This window comes from Hippoglossus hippoglossus, chromosome 7 (assembly GCF_009819705.1).
Source record: "Hippoglossus hippoglossus isolate fHipHip1 chromosome 7, fHipHip1.pri, whole genome shotgun sequence".
Classification (NCBI taxonomy): Eukaryota; Metazoa; Chordata; class Actinopteri; order Pleuronectiformes; family Pleuronectidae; genus Hippoglossus; species Hippoglossus hippoglossus.
In genome coordinates, this window is record NC_047157.1 from 16,782,836 (window position 1) to 16,808,090 (window position 25,255).

The 25,255-nt window shown below is 41.7% G+C and overlaps 1 long non-coding RNA gene across 1 annotated transcript; it reads left to right on the forward strand.

The window, feature by feature from the left end:
• Window positions 1-21,671: 21,671 nt before the first annotated feature.
• Window positions 21,672-22,416, forward strand: LOC117764041. The gene is made up of 3 exons (XR_004614328.1): window positions 21,672-21,973; window positions 22,075-22,219; window positions 22,351-22,416. It is a non-coding gene; the product is annotated as an uncharacterized LOC117764041 (long non-coding RNA).
• The last annotated feature ends 2,839 nt before the right edge of the window (window positions 22,417-25,255 follow it).

Consider the following 25,255-nt stretch of genomic DNA (forward strand, 5'->3'; position numbering starts at 1 on the left):
TATGCAGAATTGTTTGGAATGGACAGAATCCAGCTGCAGTAGGAACTCTTGATCATCCCCATTTCCATACTTCCCTTCTGTGGATTTATCCCACTGTGTTTTACAGACAGATGAAAGAGGGAGAGGAAGGTGTTCACACCCGAGAATGTGTGTGTGTGTGTGTGCTGATGGTACCATGGGAGGTCCAACACCTTTTCAAATCCTGCATGGACCCCAGAGAGGCAGAGGCAATAAGTCATTAGCAGAACTAAGATGACACATACACACACACACACACACACACACACACACACACACACACACACACACACACACACACACACACACACACACACACACACACACACACACACAAACACACACACGCACTTTGTGGCTGGAGCTCCTTGGTGGCCTCTCTGGCCTCCACGTGCGCTCTCTCTAAGGCCACACATCCACAGTAAGTGGGTCAGCCTGTCTTTGCCGAACGTTCACTTTTCTCCTTGAGCTTAGTCTTATTCTACTTTCTACTTTAATTAAAAAGGGTGATGTTGTTTGACTTCACATTCATTTCCCTTTAACTATTGATACAGTCAAGGTTATTTTTGAAAGACAAGGGTTTTAAAAAGGAAAGTGTTGACGCCAGCAAACTACAAGTCATTACATTTGCACACACTTTTGCCTAGTCGGAAAAATTGGATTAATGGTATTAGTAATTAAAAGAGTGTTGTTATGATTTTCAGTAATTTCATGTGATAATCTGCTACATTTTAATCAAGATGTTGGGTCTTTTCAGGGCTGCAAATTAAGAGAATAAATATTTGATTAACTTTGAATTGCTTTTCTTTTTATAGATATATTTTCTAGTCAATAAAAATCATACATTTTTGCTGACTCTGCTACTTTTAGTGTGTGCAGACATCATTTTGTGTATCTCTCTGGTTCATTTAGACAGTTAAACCGGCCCAGTGTATTGATGATGAGGTTCAAGAGATGTATAAATAATATCAATCTGTTAAACTGGCTCTGCATATTTTGATAATAACAATTTAAATGTGTAATATACTATAATACTATCCAAATTGAAGTAAGACATTTGCTATAATTTACAATATATAATTTGTAAGTTGGTGTGATAACAGGCACACAGCAGCCCTACGCCTCTGAAGACTCTCCATGCTAATTCCAGAACTCTTGGTGACTCACTTAAGGTATCACTTATCTGCACGTCCTCCAAGATTTATGCTGATCATCGTTATGGTTTGATTTGGGCTGAAGAACAAAAACATGTGTGTCAGGACTTGGGGGATTTTTATATTCTTTTAATTGATCATTTTAAGTACCTTTACATTTTATGTAAATTATTTAATGCACAATTGCAAAAACAGTAATTAGTTAAGCTGTCACTTAATTTGTTTAGTGTTGAATCAGAGTCACAAAACAATACAACTGTGTCATCTTATGAATAAAAAAGTGTAGTTATTGTGATGTGTGTACATGCGTGTGTGTGTGTGTGTTTGTGTCAATTATCGTTTTTCTCCACCACCATTTTGGTTCTCCTCTTGTTCACTGGTCATTCATTCATCACACCCATCTGCTATCCTTTCCTCATCTTCACCCCATCACTGACCTCTCTGAAAGGTGACTTGATAAATTATTCAGTTGTGGCATTTAGAAATCTCTGCCCTTGTGATCAGAGAACACATATTTAAATGTGTGCGTGTCACATACATCCTGACGTCAAGGCATGTGCGTTTTCTAAACTGTATTTAAAATCACACCATCCAAAGAATGTCAATATTTAATTGAGATCTATGTTTAATTCAGACCAACGATAATGACAACATCAGCATTGTAAGGGGGAAACATACAGTGGATTATTTTACTGTAGTGAAAAACACAAGAACCTGTGACAAACATGAGACATTATCATCGTGAAAAAAGTTAGAAATATATAATCATGGAAGTCAATATTCTTATTATTGTCCTTGTAACCAATATTTGATATTTATATTTTATTTTATATTTATTTTATAATGGTACAAGAGAAAATGCAAACATCACACTCAGGAGTCAATATAATAGCACAAAACTCAATGACTGTTGCAATGCAGTAGACCTTTGAATAAAAGTACCTGACTGAAACAGGAAAGATCATTGAACAGCATTGAACATTGACGTGTTCTTGCCAAACATCACATCAGTTTTGTCTCAGAAAGGAACAGAGAGTCTTCTCTATGAAGAAAAAGAAGGTTTCTAGTCAGTAACTAGAGAGGCGCTTCTGACAGGCGAATCTGAGCCGCACTCTTAAGTGATTCCACATTGGAAATTAAGATGGAGGAAGGCCTGGTACTAATTACAGTAAAAGGGAAATATTGGAGGAAGTTGTATTTCCAACTGCATTCTTTAAAAGGGGGACATTCTTTACCGTTAATCCCCTCGTCACACAGTTTTCATGCAACTTGAGTGTTGCTGGAGGATAAACTCATCACTTGTTCCATGAATGCGGAAGATCCATTTTAATCTGTTATTACTGGTGTTCACCACCAGGAAGTCCAATGGCTGCAGAAACCATTCGCTGTCACTGCTTCATTAGTTCTGCAACAGATGACAGATTTCTCTTTTTACAGTAATGCAACTTAAAAAGACATTCCCTGATTCTCTTGTGACTGCTCTTTTCTAAAACTTATTGTCTTTTGGCACATTGTGTGCCTGTGATTCTGTGCTTGTTAATTAGACGCACAAGCTTTCTGTTCCCTCTTGCGAGAGAGGACAATGTGTTGAAAGAACTAACCCAATTTCTCACAGCTTCCCATAAAAGGCTGCTGATTTGATTGTCTCAAGCACACACACTTTCTCACACACACACACACACACACACACACACACACACACACACACACACACACACACACACACACACACACACACGGAGGCAGTGGCACCTGATGGACCCATAGAGGCTGCAACAATGACAATTTCTTTGAGCAGGTCAGAAACTTGTATCATTAAAGAGCGGCACACTTCTATAGAAACAGAATGAGTCCAGGATCCTATTTTAGTTTGCAGCATCATTCACGGAGTCAGAGTCAGTACATCTGGGCTCTTCACTCACCTCTGCTGGACGCCGGGCTGCTGTCCTGGGACCCTGTGCTATTTCTATTCAGAAGAGAAGAGAAGAGAAGAGAAGAGAAGAGAAGAGAAGAGAAGAGAAGAGAAGAGAGAAGCGGCTGTTATGAGTTTGAAGTTATAGAGTAAGTACATTGGGTGTTTTGTTCTGTCTCTCCATTCAGAAGAGGGTAAAGGCTAATAGCACTGAGCCCATGGAAGGCCTGAGCAACTGGAGGAATCGGAGCAAATAAAAACTGCCTCACAAAAGACCCTCACACATTGACGTGGTGCAGAGACACACGCACCCACCCACCACTGACCTCCCCCAGCTACCAACTTTGACAGATGACGTCCTCGGGCATCCAGGGGATGTGAGACAGTGTAAATTGAATTCCAAGAAGGAAAAAAAGAACAAGGAAAACATGCGCACACACTAATGCACAAAAATGCACACTGACCCACACAGCCCGTACACAGAGAATGACATTGGCACAGTTAAAGCTCAATTACATTGCAGCTGTGGTGGCCTCAATCTCTATAAGATCTGGAGTCATTTTGTCCTCTATTGTGTCTCTCCCCACACTCCCTCCATTTCTCACCCTCTGTCTCATTTTTCAATTTGCTCACCGCTCATCCACACTCCTCCCATTCCAGGCTTGTCATGGGTGTGTACTGTGTGTACGTGCACGGTTTGTGTGCTCACATCAGTGTTAAATAGAAATATTTAAAATATTACAATAAAGCAACCAGGAGCCGTGACTGTTCTTGGGGAAGTGTTTTCTTGAACTGTGTTTCTCACTCACGTATCTTTGCTTGACCTAATTTAAATTCCTAAAATAATTTAAATCAATAATAATAAATAAGGTTTTAATATTATAATTATTTTCTCTTTTTACTTCAGCAAGGGAATTATCCTTTATTTTTACAACATTAATTCAGGTCTTTATTTTTTTTGCTTAAAATGTGAAAAAATTCGCATTTCATTTCATGCAAAATTGTGTGTGTGCTGACTGTCCAACAAAGGCACCACAAATACACTTGACTTCTATGTCTATTAGCGTAGCCTCCAGACTAACTAAGCACACATTGAAAGGCCACCTGACACTCATTAGTTCAGCTCTGTGTGCCTCTATCGAGCAGTGGCATTCAAGAGGAACCAAACCAAAGACAAAGGAGGAATCAGGGATGGAAGCAGGAAAAGATTAAGGACGTGTATTTTGGTGGTCATTGCATGAAACAGCTGACTCCTCTCTGGTGGGTAATGCCCTTTACCATAGCAACTATGCCTGATAGAGGTATGTTAATAATGTAAGAGACAGGAGAATAAAGCTGCCAATCAAAGAGTTTCAGTCCACACCGGACTGAGTGAATTATTTACCACAGGCACTGATTAGAACAGGCAGAGAGAGCGAGAGAAAGAGGCTGACAAAGGTGTGGAGAACATGACAAAGGAGAGCGATGTGAGTGGAAGGGGCAACGGAGAAGAGACGGACCAAAAAAGAGAGGAGGAATAAAGACAGGTATTCGCTTTGTTATTTAACTCAGCGGTTGAAAGGGGAGAGCGGAGGGTCGTGGTTCATTTCAAACAGCACAGGGCAAAATAACAGTGTTTTTGCGAAAGAGGGTGGAAACCTGCTGCTGCTGGAACAGAGTGCACGGCCCTTTCGTGTCTCTCTAAAAACTAACTGTTGTTTTGTGCTACACATGTCAAGACGCCCTGGTCCAAAATGCAGATTTACATCCTTTTCTTCGACTGCTCCCATCTGTCCTCCGCGCCACAGTTTTCTTTCTCCTCAACCTTCCCTCTGCGCGCTCTGAGAGCTGGGAAGCAGCAGCTGATAATTCAGGGGTGGAAATGCACAGTCACACGTTCAAAGGTAGAACAAGTCAACACGTCCTCCTCTAAATACTGAGAGGAATGCAGATCTGTGATGAGCAGCTGCGAAGACAATACAGGACGATGACACATTACATAGTTATTCGTTTGCAGAGTCTGTTGGTGAGGGACAGGATTGCGGGGCTGCGAGCCATTTTTCTGCATTCGTATAATTCATCGCTGTTAATAGAGATTAGTCAACATGTCGGCTGGACCTGAAACACCGACAAGAAGGATCACTGTTTGTATTTTGTGTGGAGAACCATTCAACTTGTGTGATGAAAGAAACTAGTCTGACTTTAAACAGTGAACAGCTGGGAAACGAGTTTTTAACAGGTATACAAAGGCTTTTTACACACGGGTAACCCCATTAAAAGAAGGAATTGCCTCCTTCTCCATTGCCAGTAGAGGAGTTTGCCTGTGTAGTTTTTTCCCCAGGGGAGTCATGTTGGACGTCACAAATGCTTTGGAAACCGTGATGTCTTGCCAGTGTTCCATCTTGCACGATACAAAGAAAGAAATTGTTGTTGCACATGGTTACCAAGATGTTAAAACTGTTAGTACACAAACGCTCATGGCTTTTTGAAATTCAATGCCTGTCGTAATGTTGTGCTGCGTCATTATCAAGACTTACAAAATAAAGAAGAAGCTCGCTAACATCCGCTAACATCAACTGGTGGTTGGTATATTAATTAGTGTGGTAGACCCTGAAACATAATCTCCATCTTGTTCTATGTACTAAAACAAAACCATCACTGCAGAGCGGAGATGGAGCTGATTAAAACCTGTGTCTACTGCAAAGTCATTTGACCTGGGAGTGAACACCGACTGCATCCATTCCCATTGGAGAGAAAAGTCAGATGTTGTTGGGTGTTGATTTGCTCACAGATTGAGCCTCTATCTCTGTCTCCCTTGTTCACACTTCACCAGTTCCTGCCCTTTCAGTTCAAAAAAGCCTGTAACACATCACTTCCTGGCAAAGCTTTAGTCATTAGTCATATGTAATTAGTGTCTTAAGCACGCTGAGCTCATGTATAAAAGTTGCCTTTATATGATTCCTTCATACAAGCAAAAAGCAGTGCAGGGATGGAAAGAAGCTGGTAATTAGAGCCCTGTGGCACGAAAGGAAATCTGCCACATAATCACTTACACATGCATGCACACAAGACAGATGTGCAGGTGCACACACACACACACACACGCACACACACACACACACACACATGCAGACAAGGTTTTTTTTCCATAGACAGACAGAGCTGATATTTGCGTTTGCATATGAATACGTTTAGTATCAGAAAAATTAATTTCAGTTGTTTTTGTTATAATGAATATAGTTGGAATTTATTACGGTAAGAATTTATGGATTTAAAGTAAAAAACAATTAACAGACAAAACATTTGGGGCAACAATTGTCTATGAATTGTATTTCCACAGGATGACTGTAAATTCTATTTACAGACATAATGTGATTTGCATGTAGCATTATCTATTGTTTAATTTTGTGTGCAAGTTATGTAGTGTACTAGTGGAGCACAGCAGTAATTTATGTCCACTTTTTAGTTTGTTTTGGTCTGGGTTAGCTCTGCACTGGACAGCTAACACAGTTTGTGTGTGTGTGTGTGTGTGTGTGTGTGTGTGTGTGTGTGTGTGTGTGTGTGTGTGTGTGTGTGTGTGTGTGTGCGTGTGTGTGTGTGTGTGTGTGTGTGTGTGTGTGTGAAAAAACAAACCAGCCCACATGTGCTGCAGTGGTAAACCAACTCACCAGTATTTCCTTCATGACCCAGTTTACTGATTTTCCAGGACTGGCAGCGGCTTTGCATGAGGGAGCTCTGATGTTTGAAACATTCACTGTCCGTATGTTGAGTGTGTGTGCGTATATGTGTGTATGTGTTTGTTTGTGCGTGTGCTTCTAAGTGAGAGTCAGATTGTGTGTGATAGTTTGTGTGTGTTTGCATATGCGTGTTCCGAGGGTGGTGAGACGTTGCTGAGCTTTGTTTTTGTTCATGATTATACATGGTGGAATAACACCTCAGGCAACCAGATGAGTCTTTGTGTGAGAGCGACGCAATCAAAGTCAAACTTAACTAAAAATAATAGCTATTTCAATGTTTGGAGGGAGAAAAATAACATAGAACAGCCCGATGGTGATGTTATAGCATATAATACACCCATTTGCACATTAATAAAGCCAATGCCCAACAGTTGAAAAGTTTGACTCACTGCTTTTCTGTTTCCACTAACAACAAGATCTCTGTGGGTTTTCAGGGTTCATTCTCATTTCCCCTTTCACAGTCTGCATGTTCACTCATTATCATGTCGTACATGTTAGACAAAGGAAGATGAAATTAAAATGTTTTCAACCCTTTTACAGCTTATAGAGCACACACACACATTAAGTAAATGCAATGGCAGTATGTTTGTTAGAATAAATGATGTCTAGCACAACCTTGTGTCCTCCAACACACATATTTTGCAGATCATGCAGATACCTTCATCTTTAGGTCGTTGGATGGGTCTGGGAGAGAAATAACTCAATCTTCCTCAAAGTTTGTGCTCAACCCTGATGCTAGGCTCATGCATTTGTTCTTCCTCCACCTTCAACAGACTCTCCAGGCTTAACCATGTTCTGTTATAATGTTGCCACTAGTGAAATGAAATGCAGCTCCATTAGTGAAAGCTGTGTTATGACAACATGGCAAAAACAGCTGAACATATACTGTAGACGGATGAGCCTGCAGGACCTGATGTGTGCATTAATGTTGACGAGCTCCAGTTTCACATTGAGTGTCTGAGTGCCCCCCCACCCCCATGGAGAAAGACAGACTCAGGCACATAGTTACACACATTCTGAGAAACCACATGAATGTGGCTCTCTGTACACTTACTGTACAGATGTAACTTGAACCCTCTCGGATCACTGAACGATAAGTACCATAATCTTAAAGAGACTCCAGAGAGATGTTTTTCCCACGTTGTGCAGCTCAGCCACAGCAGCTCTAACAACACACAACAGGCAAGTGACACGAACATTGTTCATAACCTTTTGGCCGAATACAGCCTGACACGAAAAGAGACAGGCTCAGTCCACGCAGCTTAACTATGATGCTTGCGGTTTAAGAAGTTGATTTGGGGCTTCATAAACCACAAAGGCTCAGGCTGCAACTCACACGAACTGTTCCCCAAATGTTGTTCCAGCCACATGGGGACCATTGCTGCTCTCCAGTGGCACGTAAAGGAAAGTGAACAGTGAAGACTTTTCCTAAAGCAGCATTATCAAGTTAAAAAGTGTTGCACACTACAGAAGTAAAAGAAATAGTTAGGAACATTGTGGTAAAAAAAAAAAGGGGAGTAAATTTTAAAAAGAAAGAAAGAAAAGGGATGCAGGGGGAGACAGCCTGTCTTTGTCCTGCAGAACAAAAGCACAGACAAAGAACAGCAGACACCTGATCACCAGGGTCTTGGACCAGAGGGAGAGAGAGAGAGCCCGCAGGAATAAAAAGAGAAGGACGAGGGCATGAGGTGCATTTGGGCATATGTGTGTGTGTGTGTGTCTGTGTGAGCGCTTGTGTTTTCTCTGGCGAAGGGGTGAAAGGCAAGAAACAGGTTCCCATTGTACAGCCAGGAGTAATGAGGGAGGTAATGAGGGTTTGGGTTTCCAGAGCTGCCCATTAAACGTGCACCACGGCCGGGCTGGAGAGAGCCAGGGGACTGGGAGGGCAGAGGAGGGGAGTTTGGTATCAATGGAGATAGGGGAGCTTGATCTTGATAGCAGCCAATAGCCGTCAGTCTCAAACTGCCACACAGGGAGTAGAGGGGACCGTGTGGATTTCAATAATACCAGATTATAATTGCTCATGGTTTGATATGTTGAGTATTACGGGTGAAGTACACTACAGCAATGCAAAGTCAGAGGATTAATATTTACTGTAAATGATGTTGCCATTTGGGGCAAATAGGTTTGCATATTGTTTTTTTCATCTGGTTTGCCACTGCAGGATTAGTATTGACCACCTGAGGGCAGCAAAAGACACTTATGATCCAATGCTTCCTCCCAACCGGTGACAGTAACAATCAGCGTATCAGGAACTCTCTACTACACACACATAAGAGTACACACATATATGAGAGTACTTCTATACTTGCAAGGACTCTTACTGACATACACGCATACACCTTTTTCCAATCACCCTAACTCTTTCATGCCTAACCTTAACCAGTGCCAAAAGCAATGGTGGATAAAGAACTTCTATCAAAAATTAATAATGGTTTTATTAATTAAATTCACTCTAAATAGTGTGTGTGTGAGAATGATATTATTCTATATTTCTGGTGTTTGAGATGTTTTTGGTTTTCTTTACAGGCTCGTCTATATTTTTTTGTGTGAAAACTTTAATGTGAAAAGTATCAAGTGACTAAAAGTACAATCATTTCTTGTCTCTAAATCTAAAATTCATCCTAATTTAATGTATTATCATAACACAAAACTAAGTAAGAATGGTCTGATAGGCTATGTACTTTACTTCATATGGAAGTGAGCCATGCTAATTGTGCTGAGGAGGATAAAGGGAACACAAAAAGAAATCCGTCAGCGAAATGAAAAATTCTGACAGATGAATTGACCACTTCATTAGCTAAACAACCCCCATAGTACAGTATATTTAGCTTAATCCACAGTGGCAAAAAAATACATTAATATCCAGGTGAGAAGGGATTTACTGTATAATACATGCATACTTTCTGTATGGATACACAGTCAATCAGAGAGCAAGTCTGTAGGCAGTCAGCCCTGCTGGCGGGGAAATAATAAAAGATTCACAACTACACTCGTCACTTCACAAGGATAATCTGACCTTTAGAGGAATCAGTCAAGCCACATGGGTTCTGTAGTGACTCTTTGATGGTTTTAAAGTCTTCCTCCTCTCTGTTCCCTCAAGGTGTGTCTTAGAGAGCTTTACCGTCCCAGCTTTACAAGTGTTCGTCTAGAGACACAAATACCACCTAATTCATCTCTCTCTGTGTGTGTGTGTGTGTGTGTGTGTGTGTGTGTGTGTGTGTGTGTGTGTGTGTGTGTGTGTGTGTGTGTGTGTGTGTGTGTGTGTGTGTGTGTGTTTCCATCAAAGCTGTAAATCCTTGGATGTCGCCCTGTCAGCCCCTGGTTTGGTTTGGTCTGACTGTGTAAACTCTGGACTGGGGCAAGACAAGCTAACAAGTGGAATGTAAGCATTTGGGAAATGTGAGAACTTGTCTGTGACTAGCACTCCATGTGCAGTCTAGAGCACCATTATGGTATGAGCTTGTGCGTGTGTGTGTGTGTGTGTGTGTGTGTGTGTGTGTGTGTGTGTGTGTGTGTGTGTGTGTGTGTGTGTGTGTGTGTGTGTGTGTGTGTGTGTGTGTGTGTGTGTGTGTGTGTGTGTGTGTGTGTGTGTGAGAGAGAGAGAAAGAGAGAGAGAGAGGGGTTGGTGAGAGTTGATGAGGTTTATTCTTGGCTGTGAGAGGCCAGTTAGCCCAGTTCCAGAACATGGGACTGAAACTTTGTGGTGGCTCACTTGGATTTGCTCCGGTATTCCTGACTCATCTGACTATTACTTGTTTATTGATAAAAATAACAAACAATAACAAATTGCACAGTAACCATTTTGGAAAATGAATAAATTGTTGCACTGTGGTAACAGATAGTCAAAACATATCCTAACATGCTGAAGACCAGGAGCCAGATAGTTGTCTGCTGTGGTGTCTATCCTCACTGTTTTAGATGTTTCACAAAAAATCATGTTAATCCCTATACCTAACTTTCAAAGTGATAAAAAACTTTTTAACTTTTCAATGATTTCCTCGGTTGGTCTCTAAACTGTGTATATGGCAACAAAACAAGTAACCGATTCATTTCAGTGTTTTTTTTAAAGTAGTGTGGTAACATGAGCTGACACTCAATAATACTAAAGGTTGTTTTTTTTAAATAGATTTACTATATTAATGCAAAATATAGGGTTCTTTTTTCCACTAATGTCATGAATTAATAGTAATAACTGTTAATCCCCCAATTTGTCTTCATATTATCACATCAGAATGTATCATATCTTTTGGTTTATATATAATACATGCAACACTACTGGTATTCTCAACAACCTCAGCTATTTTCGGAGAGATTAGTGCAAAATATCAAATTTTGACAAACTTACAAAAGATGATTTTCATGGTGCACATTACCTGCTGAGCATCAACATGTTCACAGTCTCACTGTGAGCATACTAACCTGCTGGCATTTGCACTTAGTTGAGTATCAGCCCACAGAACTGTTGGACTTTGTCCTGTTCTTTGACTTTGACCTCGTACACACCTGCTATTAACATCCGTCCTGAGAGATCCGATCACAAGTGGCCGGTGCTAAGTGTGCTCACACCTGGCATTACACTGCGTCCTGAAGGTGTCTCCTGTGACCACTTGTGAGCAGATCTCACTTCCCAGCTCTACATGCAAATTAACACGTATGTCATTTGTGTTAGTTAAGACAAAATGTGTTGAAATATGTTTTACTGACCCAGTCTGAGTTTACAGATGTGTCTGATGTCACTCTTTTTGTGTGTCTGTGTGTCGATATGAGTGAGAGAGGAGTCAGGAGGCGCAGAATGAATCTCGTGCAGCTGCAGTGAAGAAAGATTTCACTAATTCAAGACAAGTATAAGTCATGATGTCATGGTCAGTGTTGATATTTTGGCGATGACCACAAAACAAATCAGTGTATGGGCCCAGATAAGAGTAAAAATAGGTTCAGTTCATGTGAAACTGTAGCGGGTCAGAAGACGTCAGCCGAGTAGAAGTTCCTTCATGTGGCCCAGGACACATTCGATGTTCACACTGCTATAAGAATGTGGATATGTGGTCCAGACCACCTCCGAATGTGGTCTGGTGCGATCTGATCTATATCTGATCTGAGTGCATTCACACCTGTACCCAGAGCCGACCACTTGAGATAGAATCACAAAAACCACATGTTAATACCCGGTGACAAGGGGCCTTTGTAGCCAGTTCTGACTTAAGGTTGTTTGAAAGTTTAGACATGGTCTCCATTGAGTGAGAATTTGTTTCAAATTAAATTTAAACATGCAATGATTAAAGTTAGTGACCTAATGCATGTGTCAAAAAGGGCTCGGACAACATGCGACTAATCAATAAACACGTGAGTACTTACCTCTTATCCCAACTTAGTCAGCAGAAGGTGAAGCATTTATTATCTAATAAAAATATACATGTGTCTGTATGTTTGGATATTCATCAGTGTGATGACAGGAACAATAGCTCACACATGTAGAACAGACGTGATCTGCCATTTTAGGGAGTGTGGTACAATAATGTGCAGAGACGTACAGATTTTCCACAGAGAACGACTCTCAAAGCATAAAACAACAATATCCCTCGACATGAAACAAAAAAAGCAAAATATGATTATATGTGATTCACTTCATCTTTCTACAGCTAGAATTGAAAACCAGCCACGCCACTGTCATTGACCGCAGAACAATTACGAAACTACAACATAGACAAGCAGAAGCATTCGTTCAGCAGAAGTATTTGAAAAGGCCCAGAACACCAATCTGAAAACAATTACTGGCAAAACACAGAGACGTGAACAGAAAGAACATGCATCTCAATATGGTTATTTTGCTTTTTGGCCTCAGTCCATACCACCCATATTCTGCCGGTGGCTTGCATTTACACAACTCGAAGCAAAGCAGGACTGATTTGGAGTTACGAGGCTGACTGGCTGGACGAAAACGTTTCAGGTTTGTGAATTAATTTACGGTGAACTGCCTGTGTGTGCATATTGTCGTTTTGTATTTAGATTTTTGATGCATTCCTCCATTTACTCAAAGTTTTTAACACGCTTCAGATGTGTGTGTGTGTGCAAGTTGAGCTTTGCCACAGTGTTGGCTAACGTCAGACTATTAGCTTTAAATATACGTCCAACATTCAAAACAGCAGCCCCATGCTACAGCTCCCACTTGCAAATTCCTTCTTTCTCCCTCATTCTTCTCTTCACACACATAACACTGTTTGGCCCAGGTCCCAGCCGTACTAGTCCTCCATTTAGGGTCCTGATGGCAGCGGGGCCGGCCTATCAAATGCCTGCGTCCTGTTTGATCCCATCCTACATTTCAAAGAGGGACACCTGATCCCCGCCCTGGGTGAGGTGGGTGAGGTACAAGGGGAAGGACGGTGGGCAGGGATGTTTCTAATAGATGGGAATAGGCAGGATCCCTCAGGTTTTTTCTCTCTCGCTCCCAAGGATCCTGTTTCCACAGACAGGTAAAGATGGAGAGGCAGGCAGGTGGGATAGGGTGGAGCTGCTGGCCCTCTCATGTGTGAATTCCTTAACATTAGGGGCTTCATTTATCAACCAAGCATAAACAGTAGATCATTTTTTTGGACACCTAGCTCAAAATTTAATCTTTATTGATTGCTTTTGGTGCTTGACAAGAAGGCCCTGTCCCAATTCACCCCTTAGCCCTACCACTTGGCCCTACCTCTTTGTTTCGCATGTGGGTAGGGGGTAGTGTTTTCCCATTTCTCTATGTGATGTAGAGGTCGTGGCCATCTGGCCCTTCAAACACCCCTTCAGGTATTCAGGACCCCCCCCAAAAAGCGAAGGGGTAGATGGAAATCCATACGGACGAAGTGGATCAACATGGCGACCGGTGTGGGTAACATGGGGATAAATGTAAGTAAGAAATCTTGCAATATAACCATCCAGCGGAATATGTTATTTTAATCCAGTAGCAAATGAAAATGTCATTTAAGCATTTCAGGAAAATCGCCATTCACACAGTCAAAACAAGCATGTAAACAGTCCGAGCGAGAAGAACGAGTAACGTCTCCCGTCTGTCCGGTAGTTGTCAGGTGTGTCACTATTCTTGTTGTCAACATAATAACGTTAGTTGATATTGTTTGTCACTTTAATAACATTGGTAGTAGTGGTGTCCCAATTCCTACAGGAAGATTTTCTGGCCCTCCTCCTTGTGGCTTCGTTTGGAGGGGGACACTCCCAGCGAGGGGCACTTCATATCTAGGGGTAGGGCCAGGGAGAGGAATTTGAAGAGGGCATAGATACTGCCTTGTACGAACAAACACTTGGAAGACAAAGGTAATAAATGATTCCGAAATCGGAGACAAAAATCGACAAACATGTGTCGAGTTCTTTTCAAACATGGTTTTGAAAACAAGGCTTCAGCTGGAGCCGTCTGACGTCTCTCTAGTGAACTGCAATCTGCCACCTTGCTGAAAGCCATGAAAACAACTTTTCTTATTTTTGAGTGATGCATGAACACACAATTTTCTAAATTTGCGGTTTAATCGCATGAGAGATTTCTGTCTGTGCTGCTTTTATTTAAGCTCCTTTCTGTTGGACTCTTCTCATGCGTGTCTGTGCACCGATTACAATTCAAGCAACATGTCAATCCTAATCTCACTTCCCTTGTGAGGTTGTTTGCTTTTACAGCCAACACCGTCAATCAAATCTGATCACAGCCCCCTCGCCATCTTGACAGAGTTGCTTTTGGAGAGCTAAAATCTTGGGCCATGGGCCGATGCTACCGCTGCACAGCCAACATTAGCAGCTGCTACTTACCACTCAAGCAGAATGTGGTGCTTGTTCATCTATAAACTTCATTTCTTTACTTGCAGAGAGCTGCAGGCAACGCCGCAATGTTAACTCTTTTTTCACTTCTATTTCTACTACTTTTCTACTACACATGCTAACCAGCTAGCCCTGGCCTGGCTGGTGTGTCCCATCACTTTCTGAAAGTGAGTCCAGATGTTGGCCCTGGAGAATATGCTATATTTATGCTAATATTTATACACATGTATAAATAAATGAAGTAAAAATATAAAATCAATCGGGAAAGCAACATTCTTGAGATGAGTAAGCAGTATTCTAGTATTTTAGTGTCTCAGCCTGTGATGTCTTCTGTCTTATTTTCAGTTGCTGCAGTTTTTCACAAAGTCGTCATTAAAGCTTGTCATGTCATCTTAGGAGCATGTGGCTTATTTACATGAAAACCATGTAAATTAGGTGTGAGTCATCAATGCTACATGCTATACACTAATGCACTGATTTTGAACTTGCTCTCAGCATAGTTTGATAAATGAGGTCGACAGGCATTAACTCTCAGATCTCCCGTCCATCAGTGGTAAAAATAATTAGATTTCCAATACAGCTTTTCCTTCTTTCAACTATTATCACATTCTCTCTCTCGTTGCGTGTGTGAAGTGTTTTGATGAAGTTTTGGAGTCAGAGCGAGGTCAGGTTGGATGTGTTATGAACGTGGCCCCCGGGGGCCAAATGTGTTGAGGAGCAATGGCAGGAATTTTTACAGTTTAAACACAGGCCCAATCGCCTTCTAGGCAGAAAGAATTCCCGCCAGCAGATGCGGCTGTTTTGCACTCGTGGCTTTATGAATGTAAAAGACTACCTTGGCTGGTGTTGACACAAGGCCATAATCTTAAGTGCAGGCTTCATCTGTCAGACATGAAAACAGATGATTAACACTTATTTGTTCAGACACAAGCACAAATGGTGCGCAGTCATGCTCAACACCTCTTATCTGCTGCACCAATAAGAGGAAGAACATCATTTCTTGCATTAGTTTGTGTCAGACAAGGTGAAACAGAATGGCAACAATAAAACTATGTCTGAATGGTCTAATTCTAATAAAAAAATGTACAGAAATTGTTTAACTCAGACTATCTAAATTCATCAATAACTCCACCCAACCCACAAAACATGGGGTTCCCTGCCTTATAAAGCGATGGAGAGGCCTGGTCACTGAGTGAAAAGCCCAGCTGGTGCATAGCTTACTAAATGGTTCTTCAAGGACTGAAGCGAGGCCCAAAAAGATTCAGAGTTGTCATAAAAAAAATAATTAAAAGACATTTATTTCACAGCAACATGTAGTATGTGTAAAATAAATTCTCCAATAATTGATTCAATTGAAAAATCACAGGAAATAATACATAAAACAGCATATTTTATGCAATGTTAGAGTTATGAGTTTGGATTGGGGTCTATAAAGGGATCCTGAGAATATGTGGTACTTTGATTCCTCAAGACGCAAATCAACTAACCCATACATCCTTAAAAGTTCTGGCAAAGAAGTGGAAACCTCTGATGCAGGGTCCTGTGTGCTGCTCGTGTGTGTGTCTGTGTGTAGAATGTGAATCAGTAAATCATGCATCAGACCCAGAGGTGTCTCAGGGGCAAGTTGCACCACTATGTCACAGAATCAGTGACGCCAGACATGCACCTGTGTCTGGAGCTGTGCCTGTAATCTGCACACAGCCGTCAAATCCGAAAAGTGCTTTACTTGCTAAAGAGGACTTGAACACACAGAGAAACATAAACTGAGATGTACTTTCCTCCGGGTTTAATTTCCTCATTATTCCTTTGAAGTGTGCAGAAGTCGGTTTTAATCATTTGATTTTGCAACAAGCAGCTAAAAAGCTACTCTATGGTTAAGAGAGCAGCACCATCACGCTCACAGCATGAGATCCACGGTGGTCTGTTTCTTTCTCTTTACGAGGTGAATTAATGAAACACACAGAAGCTCATTACATGAGACTTTTACTGATTTGGTTTACTCAGCAGCAGCCAGCACGTCTTTCATTTGTGCAGTATTATACATTATGTGCACATAATCACATGTGAGCATATGTACATGCAGATTTGCAACCAGTTTCCTGAAAGGCTGAGTAATTGTCTGCTATTAAGCAGTGAGAACGTGCACTCAGTGGAAATATAACGTTACATTCACAGACATGAACTCCCACTAACCATTTCCCTTCCAAGTAATGACACCATGACATCACACTCTTTTACATTGTGCTCAGGTGCTTTAGTTGGTCCACGCTGCAGAATTTCCATCTGTAATACCCACAAAGCAGTGCGGTTTTATGCAGTTCTGCTTGTTTTGCAAAATGTGGGTTCTCATTATTACTAGCCTAGCATAGCTTTACGAGATCCCCTGTGTCATTAGCGTTGTACTTTACTGTATCACCACTAGTCATGGCAGGGAGTTGAAAGCCTCGTGACTGGATGCACGTTCTTTAGTTTTTAAAAACCATTTGGATTCGGGTAAGGGTTAATAAAAGTTCGACCAGCTACAAGAACAAACAGATCTGCCTCTCTTTGGGTTTATGGTGCTGCATAATCTCCCCTTGTAAACAGTTAATATATCAAATTGGAGGTAATGAGCCACGCTAAACAAAAAACAAGGTGGGGGTCCTTTTCTAAAACTCTATAACTTTATAATCTGTCTTTGGGGACGATGTTTACATTCAGTTTAGCCCTGAGAGCCTTCACTGACTCTCCTCATCTCAGTCCTCCAGATAGGACAGGGTGTGTTTTTTGGAACTTCAGATCATCACCTGGTTTATCAGAAGAATATCTTTCCCTCATGTTATCATCCTGTGGAGTCAAAAGGGGGCCCTCAGAGTCGCTGGTATAAAAATCCCCAGTGACAAAGTGCCATGTGATTTAGATTAGCTGGGTAAACTGTGCAACCACCCCACCCTCTTCGCTCTGACCTGTATTATGGTTTCCAAATTGAAACTTAAGCTGCGCATGAATGTCATATAACAGTACAATACAGCGTGCTGCCAATGCTGTGCTCAGCGTATGTGGGGAGGATTGGTTTACTGGGGTCCAATGTTTTATTTAGCATGCGTCAAAGTGTGCTGTGTGTGTGTGTGCTGTGTGGGTGTGTGTGTGTGTGTGTGTGTTGTCTGCATTTGTCCGTCATGAGGGCATGTACCCCGTGTGTTTAAAGGAACATGAGAGAACACTAATTAACAGTCTACTACCAACCTGACTGATGAACTTTGGTAGACTACTGCCACCCAAAACCCGCATCGCCAACATTAGCTTTTTGCGTGTGCGTATCATGTCTGTTTATTCATACGTGGATGATATTTTATTCAGCAGATGTCACTGCCTGGTCACACTCATCTGAGCAGGAAGACACACGGATGCAACCTAAAACCCTTGGCTTGGATGACTCTCTTGTAATAACCCTGACATCATTAAATATAAAGGGGGGACATGACAATTACCACCTATTAGACTCTTGTCCTGCTCAGCTTGTATTCAGTACTTAGCCAAGTCCGGTGGTTAGAAGATCTTCTTTAAGGACTGATTATATTTAGTTGATAATATCTACCTATTAATTCCACAAACGCCTGCCATTCTGTCTGTATGTGGAACGTATATATATCGAGAACCGCTTCGAGTGTGTATTGTAAATTGCCAGAATAGTGCTGAGTTGAGTTCGATTTGGACTCGTGCTACGTTCAATATCAATAAAAATGTAATAAACAGGTGGCCGGTGCTCTGCAGCAGTCAGTGGGGGCGGGACGGTAAACTAACTGTTAGTCTGTGGGCCGAGTTGAACATGTGGTGCTGATCTCCATCATGGCAACAATATTCCCAGAGTCACTTCCTGTTTGGTTCATTTTGTTGCTGCAATGCTTTATATTGAGCTGATTTACAGAACTTTTATTTGGAAAGGTTGTTGAATAGAGTCTGAAGATTGTGTCAATAGCTTAACAAACCTCGGAAAGGGTCATATGAAAAAATAACAGCAGTTAAGTAAATCATTGAAACTTCCATGTTCACTGTGAACGATAATAAAGCAAATTCAGTTTAATTTTATGAAAAACATTGAGTATAAAATCTTTTTTTAAATCATTACAGATAAACCAGGTAGGATGAATGTAACGTTTTCTAACTTTACCTTGCACCATAGACAGTTTATAAAAAGCCCTGCACACAACATCCAGCACACAAACAGTAAGAAGTTACAGTATATTCTAGAAGGTTTTGAGGAGGACTCGCTAATGACAAGGAATAATTCTGAAGTAGCTCTGGAGCATCAAGCAAACAGCACGTTCCAAACGGACGTGTTTAGAACGGGCACAGCTCTATAGCAATAATCTTGAGGAACTGAATATGTTCATTTCTGGGTGCAATGTCCGAACTGTACTCAGGACAACTGAGTAAAATATGGAGATTTTTCCCGCTCACCTGAAACCTTTTAAATGTCTCCCTCCTCGTTGAAATCATAAACAAAACCGATTCAAGATGTAACCAGCCATAAATGTGTTTTACAAGCACATTCTTCCCCAACATGTTGACCAGCATAATCAGAGCAAGAGCCCTCCAGTGAGCCGACTTGAGAGGAGAGAGGAAGTCATTTGGTCCGAAAACTACACTTCCCGGCCAAGACGCTACTCAGCAGTGAAGCTCTGGGTTACATTAGTTCGGAGCTCTGTTTATTGCACCATCCACTTCAAAACTGACTCTGATGGATGTTTGTCTCTGGATATATACCTCTGTGGGTGTGCTAGGTGTCAGTGATTTTCCGCTCGGACTCTCCTGTCACCATTTAGCTTTTCACCCATGCACTCACCCTTTTCCAGAGAACCCCCCCTGACTTCAGTTAACTTCAGTCAAACTTTTATGTTGTTTTACGTCCATCTTCTAGCACGCTCGATGTTTTTTATAGCCAGATTATGCAATTGACGCAAGAAAGCCTTTATTGCATGGCCCTCTAAGGGTTCTGTTTACGCTCCTCCTACCTTTCACATGTAAACACTTTCAAGAGGTTAGTTCCCCAAAAAAGCGTTTGGTCTGTTGGGAAATAAAGTGGAATTTACACTGGGAAGATTTATGATGACGGTTCGTAATGAAAAGTAGCCACATGTCTAAATTGTCTTAACGATAAGGCCAGAAAGCTTTTACTGGAGTCGTGAATACTGTACACGATGAATTACTTTTCAAGACTCCAGCATGACAGGGTTCTGACACAGATACGGTCATTACTGTAGCGTTATCGTAACCACGGGCTCCAGTTTCAGCTTTGACGTAGACAAATTATAAATCAAAAGAAAGGAAATGCGCACACTCTCTCATTCACTTCCAGCATATGGATAAACACCTCTCGCTCTTTCAGTAAAGTAAGCATGGGAACATCTTTGCTAAATCTATGCAGGAATTGACATATTAATCGCAAATGTCTGATTATATGCTAACAGTCTTGATTACCTATCAAGACGTATAACAGCATTTATGAGGCTTTGTTTAATCGATCAGCTCTGAGATCATTGTGGTGGTAATTTTCCATGGCAGTCGACCCGACCACTGACATCAGGAGTAAGCTTCCATACTTTTTGTGAGTGTGAGACAGAGCTATAAACACATGTTAATGGCCACGGACACCTGCGAATACTTCACTGTAGGGCCTCTCTCTCCATTTCTCACACACACACACACACACGCACGCACGCACGCACGCACGCACACACACACACACACACACACACACACACACACACACACACACACACATACCTACATTCTCCTCTAAGCTGCCCAAGTCACATCTGTGACTGTCAGAGTGAGTCTAAGTTGTGAAAGTTGGCATTTTTTCCGTGTGATTATTCTTTGCGGATTATTCTTTGTGAGTCATCTCCATATGTTTGCATGCTCACACACACGCACGCACACACACACACACACACACACACACACACACACACACACACACACACACACACACACACACATCCTGCTGCAGACGGAAGATTGAGACCACCTGGTCATAATCAGTCAGGGCCAGGGGTTAAAATCATTGTGTCTTTAGTGTAGTGGAAAAGGCTCATGGAGGGACTGGCACGGCAGGAGGGAGGATTGTGTTGGACCTGACAATTAGTGTGATGCAACCACACTTACCGGGCCTGAACACCTTAAAAATGCATTCATCTGTCTGTCCAATCCACGTCTGAGACTTGTCAGGCACTCGGCCATGACGGTCATTGTTACTGGGCCATGCTGGCTTAAATTTCTGTGGCGATGCTGTAAAACCACACAGTGAAGTCACAGACCCACTTTCACTTTCTCCGACAAAGAAAAGCACTGTGATCAGGAAATAATTTAATGTTCCAGAATATGATAGATTGCACATAGAATTCAAGGGGAATAAATGTTTTCTGTGAGAGGAAAGAGAAGGTCAACTGTGCCCCAATCTGTCTTGTATTTACTTTTTATTACATCAGATCTTTCAACACGATAAGTAATTCACAGATGTCCACAAGAAGACACAGAAACATTTGGGATTTCATTGCTTCTGCCAAAGAGTTTATGTTTCCAGCCCTGTCGGTTTGATTATTTGTAGATTGTTTGTGTCTTAAGTTGCACATGCACTGAACTATGGATAATCTCCCGACATTATCCGGAGGGGATATATGTGAGAACGCTAAAGTCGGAGTCAGTTGAGTCACTTTCTCCTGCCAGCCCCATGGTAAGGACTCCTGATATATGTGAGAACAGAGCGGGAGATCCTCCGGAGGATTCACCACGAGCAAGTGGCAAGTTAATGACGTTTCTAACATGCGAGAGACATGTGTCAATGTGCTGTAAACAAAATCCTGTGATCTCCGCAACAGAATGAATATGTTTCGTCCTGCCACCCCTCACCTGAACGCTCAGGAGACGTCTGTGTTGTTGTGAACGCGTCTGACCGGAGAATCTCCAGCTGTGTCATTCATGTGTGAAAGTCTGGACCCCATTGTGCGGACATTCTGTGGAGTTCATGTCTGAAAACCATGAACCTCACCGTGTCCTCAGGGAATAAAACCATGAATCAGTTATAAAACAGTGGCACAGAAGATGGAAACTGTGAGTATGATCCAGACAACACCAGCAATATCCTGCCACCCTCTGGTCCATTGCTGCAGCTCATCCACCCTCCTTTGCCAAAACTCGTCAATCGTCAGGTAGGAGCTGGAGCTCGTCAAAAACATCAGGAAAAACAAAGACAGTCTGGACCAACATGTTTTCTTTACACAGTTCGGTGTGAGCGCTTGAACATACGCCTGCCACTCACCATTCTCCTCCCTCTCCAGATACTGAAGCGACGCTGATTAGCTGTGAAGTGTGGGCCCCGATTGTTTGAGAGAGTGTGTATCTGAAGACACTTAACTGTAACTGGGCTTTTTAAACAGCCTGACAATGTCGACCCATCACAACCATGTGTTTTTGTATGGCCACTTCCCCTCAGCACTAGGTAGAGTTTCAGAAGTAGCTGGAAGTCGTTGGCCCTGCGTTTCATCCTGCACTTCCACGCTCCGCTCTGCCAGACGCTGACTCTGTGCCATCTCTGACGTGGTGGAATCAATCAGTGGGACTGTCAGCTGGTTTTAATGGTCGCCTTGTCACCGTGCCATTTCATTCTTTCCTAAAGTGTTTCTCTCCTTTTGTCTGTCACCACTCTCTCTCTCTCTCTCTCTCTCTCTCTCTCTCTCTTTGTGTCTTAATTTCTTCATTTCTCTTCCAGCTCCTTTTTCAGTCAAGATGTATACCAGAGCCGCAACAAATGGCAACCAGACAAGTGTGAGGCTGTTGCTACAATAAGCATCTCTTAACAAACAAGAAATAAAAGCGAAAAGAAAAGTCTGTTTGTCGTACTGGGTAAAATGAGTCGACCCCCCTCCCCGCCCGCGACCACCTTCCAACATGTGGCCGACACTCCACAGACCCTTCACGTGGCTGCAGGAACACATTACATCATCAGCCAGTCGCAGGACAAAATGCAAACAGGACATTTGTCATTCAGACAATGTTTTGTCAGGTGGATTTGGACACAGCTTCATTGTTTTTTTTTGTCTTTTGGGTGGCTACTAAATGACTTCCCTAAAATATGGCCCCTAGTTTTTCATTGAATTAAGATGTTGACATTAATATAAGGGCGAGTCTACTTAGCAGTAATAGACTGTTCATCCCCATTTATTCAGAGGCCCAGATGTGAACTCGACCAAACAGCTTGTGCAGAAGTACTCTGTCTACTTTCATGTATATTTCAAATACGATTATTTATCGATCTGTTTTCCTTGTGATGATTTATGTGTTTATTTAAACACAACATTGCCTGCAACAAGAATTTACCCAAGGAGACCACAGAGTTGATCTTTTATCTTGAGCATGTCTTAAGAGGAAACAGGAAACTCATTTCATCTCATCCCTCCAGGAGATTCTGGACAGTTCTGGCAAACACAAGTGCGTTTGAGCAATATTCAGTGATTAACTACTGTCCGGGTTGTTGCTGAGGAACTGAGCCTGTGAACTGATACCCCCAAAAACAGGATGTTAAAAAGTGAACATCCATCAAGGCATTATACGTGCACAGAAAGCGTTACAATCCTATTAAACTTTCAGACTTATAATAGATGAATAAAGTCATGACTCAAAATCAATGCATATCTATCGTTAACTTTGTTTTTCAACAAATTCTTCTTTCTCGTCATAACTTGGTGCCTATACTGCCCACAATGCAACAAATTGGCGTGTCAGAGATGCCCTCACGTGACGTAAGCTGGACTTAACACACACGCTAACATTGTGCTCATTTTTTCCGGCTAGTTTCAATACATTTATTGGTTGTGTATTTAGGGATTGTGTCCTTCATCAGATTTTTAACAATTGTTTATAAATTTGCAATGTTTTTCAGGAGTGGCACCTGTATTCTGTTGTACTGCTTTCTTTTGTATAATGACAATAAACAATTTTTATTTTATTCTACATGCTGCCTCAAGTGGAACCAGTTTGTCAGACTTGATTTCATATTCACATTAGTTGTCCTTGTAGACCTGTAGATGTATAAAATCAAATATACAAAATCACACGCAAAAAGCTGAAAGGGGCTTTTCGCAGGTTACTTCTCCAACAGAGGATAATTCTTCCTACTGTGTTGTGTTTGTGTGTCATCTAATAAAGTAGGTCAAGAAAAAATTCTTGTCTGTCCACATCCCCATTGCGCACCAGGCTACTGGTGTTGATGATGTCATAGATAAATACTTGAGTCACCCATCATATCTGATCATTGCAATTTCCATTTCTATCCTTCCCTTCAACACAGACACTTACACACTTGAAGAACACGTGCACTTATGCACGCACATGACGGAATGACCTTATATGTGGTTTGGTTTATGGTGATGTCATGTAACTACAATTCAGTGGTGCGTGCTTGTTCAGATTGTGGAGATGAAAGTGCAGGAAGTTTGTGAGAAGCTTTAACATATTGTCCAGAGGCAGAAAAAGCCTGGCTCTGGAATCACATGAATGACGCAACATTCCTCCCTGGATTGTTTTTCATATTCTGTGCTCTTCAGCCCAGCCTCAAACAGTAGCTGTCTACAGACATGACACTCAAACTCTCGGTGAATTCTGATTGGAAAGTTGAGTTTTGGTCTACTGACAAAAACTCCTATTTACATATTCCCAAAAATTAAGGATTGATGGCAAAGCTTAACAAAATACTACTTACTATTTTGGTCCGAGTTTCTAATCACATTTTACAGAAGTTGTTCAAGCTATTTAAGCTGTTAAAGCTGTTAAAGATAGGGTTGGTAATTCTTTCCTGAAAAACTTTTTAACTTATTTGTTGAATTCCTCTTCGCTTCCCGATCGCCATTAATGAATACATTTGTCCGAAAAAAAATTAAGATAAAAAGCCACGTCACCAATAATTAAATTTGGTTTGCCGTCGTGTGTGTAGCCTGCCCTTGCTAGCTTTCCAGGATTACTAAGCCAAGCTTTAAGATTGGAAAAGAAACAACTTTACACTTGGTGGAGGATGGGTGAGAGGAAGTAAGTTTGGACACAGTTCAGACACAGGGTGATTAAGAAGCTGCCTTGTGTGGTCCCACTGGGTTAGGAGTGAGTTAGTCAGAGGTTTAAGAAAGGAGTGGAAGAGACATCTTTATGGCTCTGAGGCCCTCTCTCACCACTAGACAACACTAAACACCAGGAAAACTCAGCTCTGCAGACCACAGGGAGCCCCAGAACGTGACGTGTGAGCATTTAAATGTGTGTGTACGTGCAGTGGCCTCCTCCGTGAAGAGAGGATTTCCATCTGCAGCCCCACGAACCTTTGAGGAGAATAAATTTTGAAAGGGCAGCCCCTTCTGAAAAGTTTCCAGTCCCTTTCTATGAACTCCGAGGTTTTCAAGTGATAAAGCAAATGTGATACTTTACATCACCGAGAATCGAGGACAGGAATTAAAATAGTTTTTTATGGAAAAGAGTGAGTGGAAAAACACAGCGGCAATTACTGTGAAAGTTAAGCTTGGCCATAAACACAGGCTGGAAAATGCTTATACTGCAACGTTGAGTGTAACACAGTAAGCAGCACCACCTTCATCGTGTAGACACAGGATATTGAAAATCTCTTTGGGGTTCAT